A 5353-nucleotide genomic window follows, 5' to 3' on the forward strand; every position below is an offset into this window, starting at 1 on the left:
AAAAATGAGCATTTAATCTAAATATGTGTATTTTTATGCTCAATAATGGCTCAAAACTCACTTTTGTGGGAATGGGTTTTTAATGTGACCAAGCATATATAATCGAATTTTAAACTAGACTTGTTATGCCGTTTCATAATTTTCTTATGTTGGTTCCTTTTTTTATCACGACGCTATCGGTTGTAAACTTGTAAAAATATAACCTTTTTAGAACTTGTTATTCCCATCTTAAACTAAGACAAGTAAATAAAAAAAATGAAAAAGTTTTTGAAAAAAATTTGGGGTGTTTAGCGGTTCCAATAGAGTTTTGTGTAAGGCTTGTGTTTAGGATTTTACAAAATTTCAAGGTTTTAGCATCCCCCCCACACTTAAATTACACATTGTCCTCAATGTGTCCAAAAACAATATTTTTGGGTGATTAAAATGTATAAAAGTGTGTTGAAAAGCAAATATTTATGTTACTGGCACTCTGGACACGGCCCCGTGTTCACCGGGCACGGCCCCGTGGTCAAGTGCCAGTAACAAAAATTTCAGAATTGAAACAGAAGTCTGGACACGGGGGCGTGTCCGCTGAACACGGCCCGTGTCCAGTTACCTGAACTGGGTGATTTTTCTGCAGGGGCTCAGCACGGGGCCGTGTTGGTTGGGCACGGTCCGTGTTGAGCCTTCTGTAATGGAGATTTTTGTCGGGTTGCTCTGTTCTTCATGCATGGTTCCATTTTTCTCGTTCCCTTTTTCATCCATTACCACCATGAGTGTGTTTTATTCTGCAAAAATTAAAAGATTAAACTAAACTAAACTAAGGATAGATCCGCGGAATGCCTCCGTGGTGCGCCACGTTTATAAGGGTCCTTGGCTAGACCCGATTTCTGGTTATATCTCTTCTGAGTGGAGTGCCTTGCTTCCCAAGTTACACCGTCGGAGAGCGGCATCCAAGCTTGAATCAATAACCTTCATGTAATTGACTGGGTCGTCGTCCTCTATTTTCTTCCCAACTCCGAACTTCACCTCATCGTCCCCATACCTCAAAGTCAGTGTCCCTTCGTTCATGTCTACCAGTGCTTGTGCTGTGGCAAGGAAGGGTCTCCCTAAGATAAGGGGGACCTCGGTGTCTTCCTCCATGTCGAGTATGACAAAGTCAACGGGATAAACGAATTTGCTTACCCTTACCAAGACATTTTCGATGACACCTTGCGGGAATTTGACTGATCGATCAGCAAGTTGTATGCTTATTTTTGTAGGGCTCGTGGTTCCCAAGCCAAGCCTTTTGAACATTGATGAGGGCATGAGGTTAATGCTAGCCCCTAAGTCGACCAAGGCATTGCGAACGGGTGATTCCCCTATTGAACATGGAATCGTGAAACTTCCGGGATCGATTTTCTTTTGGGGTAGTTTATTGAGTACGAGGGCAGAGCATTCTTCGCCTAAATTAACTAATTGCAAATTTTCAATTTTCTTTTTATGTGTAAGGAAGTCCCTCATAAATTTAGAGTATTTGGGCATTTGGGTTAGGACTTCGATAAAAGGAATATTGACATGCAATTGTTTTAACAAACTTTCGAATTTTGCGAATTGCTCATTGGTTTTTTGACGAATTAACCTACCGGGGTACGGAACTCGAGGAGCCTTGATAGGCTCTGGCGATGGGGGAGAGTCCTTTTCCTGCGGATGTGTTGGCGTTGTTTCTTCCGCCGCTGGAGGTACTTCTGCAGGCCCTACGGTGCGGTTTCGTAGTGTGATGAGGTGAACTTGCGCCTTTGGGTTTGTTTCGGTATTGCTAGGTAATGCGCCTTGCGGTCTCTCGGAAAAATTTTGTGCTAGTTGATTTATTTGTTTTTCTATGTTTTGAATGCTAGCTTGTTGATTCCTAAAATTAGATTCTAATTGTAGAAATCTTTCCGAGTTTTTCTTATCAGTGTCGGAGATGAGGCGAGATATAGTATCTTCGAGCCTTTCTCGTCCACCTTGTTGTTGAGTGAAATTTTGTGACTCATTCCTTGATTGCTGAAAGTTTGTTCGTTGGGTTTGTTGGTTACTACTATTGCCGGTTTCCCTCCAACCAAGGTTTGGGTGGTTTCGCCATCCTTGGTTGTAGGTTCCCGTTGGAGGACCCGACGGCCTAGGTCTATTATCAATGTAGTTTACCATTTCTTGTTGATCGTCTGTTTCTTTCATGCAACTCCAATTTTCATGTGACCCACCACACCCCTCACAAGCCATAACCGAGACTGTTTTTTGTCATTTCTAATTTTTTTATTTTTGAAGAAAGGGCCTCGATTTGGGCTTGTAAAGAGGTGCTTTCGTCGACCTTATGGGCGCCCGGGGCGATAGACTTATTTCCCCGGGGAGTGTGCCATTGAAAATTGGTTTGAGCAATTTCCTCAATTTGATTATATATTTCATGTGGGCGTCGATTACCTAAAAGTCCCCCGGAGCTAGAATCAAGTGTCTGCCTAGTATGTGGCAACAATCCATTGTAGAAAGTGGATACTTGTTGCCATATTGCGAGGCCGTGATGGGGGCACTTGCGTAATAGCTCCTTGAACCTTTCCCAAGTTTCATATAAGGATTCCCCGTCCTCTTGTGAGTATGTATTAATTTCAGCCATTAATTTAGCAGTTTTAGAAGGAGGGAAATACTTATATAGAAATTTTTGGGCTAGTTCATCCCAGGTGTTTACCGATCCAGCTGGGAGGGTGTTGAGCCAAGCTTTCGCTCGGTCTTTCAGTGAGAATGGAAACATACGGAGGCGGATGGCGTCGTTTGATGCCCCATTGATCCGAAAGGTATCACATATTTCTAAGAAATTAGTTATATGTAGATGGGGATCCTCGTCCGCAAGCCCGTGAAAGGTTGCGGAGTTTTGGAGCATTTGTATCAAATGCGGTCGAAGTTCGAAGTTATTGGCTTCGACATTCGGGGCATTGATAGCGGCGCCTAGATTACCTACGGTGGGCCGTAAATAATCCATGAGGGTACGTTGGTCCGCCATTGGGGGTGGATCACCCGAAACCTTCTCTTGGTTTTTGGCTTTTAACCTTTTTCTGAGAAAGCGTTCGGGTTCTTCTAGCGGTTCTTTTATGTCTTTATTGGAACTGGAGCTCATACACTACGTGAGGATGGTGTCGGGTTCCAAGTCCTGCAATAAAAACAAAAAAGAATGTCGGTCAGAAGGTTCACCACGGCCCCGTGTTGAGCGAACACGGCCCCGTGGTCGGAAATACAGTGATTGTTTTCCAGACCCCAGTTACTGGAAGTTGGACACGGCCCCGTGTTGCACCGGCACGGCCCCGTGGTCAGCCTTCTGTAACTTGAAAAACAAAAACTGCCAGTAACTTTGCTGAGCACGGCCCGTGTCCGACCAGGCACGGCCCCGTGCTGAGCTCTGCAGAAGCTAAAAATCTAAGAAAAAATCCTAAAAAAAAAATAAAAAAATAATAAAAATATGATTAGGCCGTTGATTCCTAACTTTCTTAAAATCCTTGTGTCCCCGGCAACGGCGCCAAAAACTTGATGCGTGTTAGTGTATATATGTTTTTAGATATATATTTAAGCCCTTTTTACACTTTTAGCCAAGTTTTAAATTTATAAAACACGATATTTACTAACACTAAACACACATATGGGCAAGTGCACCCATCGTGGACGTAGTATAGTGTTGGTAAGATACCGAGGTCGTCCAAGGACACAAGAGCTTTTAATACCGGTTTATCCTCAACGTCTAATCAAATCAAAAAGGTTAGAAAAATGTTTTAAACTAAGAAAAATAAAAATTAAATAAATGCTGAAAATAAAAATAAAATAAAAACAGATAGACAAGATGAATCACTTGGATCCGACACGTGTATTAGTATAACCTTTGATTATTTTCACACTTTTGCACTTGTTTAAGAGATTATCTTAGTTATTGTAGTAAGCCCCTCTTTTGAAGGCGACGTTACCCTCAACCCAGTAGTTTGAGTCAGCAAGGATACAATCCTAAAGGGTCGGATTATTGAAAGATAATGAATTAAGTTATTAATGCAAATTATGGTAGGCCCCGCTTTTGGCGGTGACGTTACCCTCGGCTAAGTAGTCTGAGTCAGCAGGGATACAGTCCTAAATAGCCGGGTTATAGTATTAATAGTAGTTAACTTATGAGGGGGTCAAAGAGTTTGGATCCCCGCCATCCAATACCTATGGGCATTGAAGGAGATCCTACTAAATTTGACCCAGGTCCCAAGCAGGACCTCTAAACGCTGAACAAGGGCAAGACCCTTACCAAACCGTTCCCTTAAGCCCCGACCAGGTAGCCAACATACCTCCATATAGACCATGGAGATATGAATGGTGAAAATCTTTTATTTTATATAGACAGTAAAATAACGCCAAGACACCACGGACAAACGATAAGGAAAGATCACCTTCAACATAAGTAACTAGTTATTAAAGTCATTAATACAAAACCAAATAAAAAGTGCAAAAGATTAAAAATAAAAAGTATTATACTAAACACTTGTCTTCACCAAGTGATGTAAGAGACTTAGGCAAACATGGCCTTGATTGTCAAGAACTCTTACGATCAATCTTGGATCCCGAGACGACTCACACACTCTACGATGGACAATGGATGATGGTGGTGGATGATGGTGTTATGGTGGTGGTGGGTGGTGGATGAAGTGTGAGAGAGGTGGTGTGCCAAGGGATGAGAGAGAATGAAGCCAAGCTCCTCTATTTATAGGCTGAACAGAAGGCTGGACACGGCCCCGTGTCCGCTGGACACGGCCCCGTGCCCGCCTGACACTCTCTCTCTTCATTAATTGTAATTGCGAATTACAATTAATGCGCCTGCTGTACTTTCACCACGCCCCCGTGCTTGCTGGACACGGCCCCGTGGTGGGCAATGGAAGCTTCTACTGGTTTGTCTTTTCTGCTGCTTCCTGGGCACGCCCCCGTGTTCGCTGGACACGGGGCGTGTTCAGATTCTGTTTCCTTCTTTTTGCCTTGGGAGGTGCCGTTGAGGGTCCGGGCAGTCCACTTTTGTTCCTTTTCTTGTATTTATGGTAGAATTAGTGGTCTTTTTGCTTCTTTTGTGATTTTGAGCTCATTTCATCCTGAAAATACAAAAGGAAGACAAAAACACTCTTTTTCCAACATTAGTACTTAAAAAGGGTTAGTTTTATGCCTTAATTGATGTGTTTTATATGTTGCATTTTACACACATCAGGGTCCAAACTCTTTGATCCCCTCATAAGTTAAACTACTATTAAAACTTTAACCCAGCTACTTAGGACTGTATCCCTGCTGACTCAGACTACTTAGCTGAGGGTAACTTCGCCTTCAAAAGAGGGGCCTACCACATTATGCCTTAATA

General features: G+C 42.7%; 1 non-coding gene across 1 annotated transcript; it reads left to right on the top strand.

Moving 5' to 3' along the window:
• The first annotated feature begins 2507 nt into the window (after nt 1–2507).
• On the top strand, nt 2508–2614 carry LOC118480745. Its single transcript, XR_004863722.1, has one exon. It is a non-coding gene; the product is annotated as a small nucleolar RNA R71 (small nucleolar RNA).
• The last annotated feature ends 2739 nt before the right edge of the window (nt 2615–5353 follow it).

This window comes from Helianthus annuus, chromosome 7 (assembly GCF_002127325.2).
Source record: "Helianthus annuus cultivar XRQ/B chromosome 7, HanXRQr2.0-SUNRISE, whole genome shotgun sequence".
Classification (NCBI taxonomy): Eukaryota; Viridiplantae; Streptophyta; class Magnoliopsida; order Asterales; family Asteraceae; genus Helianthus; species Helianthus annuus.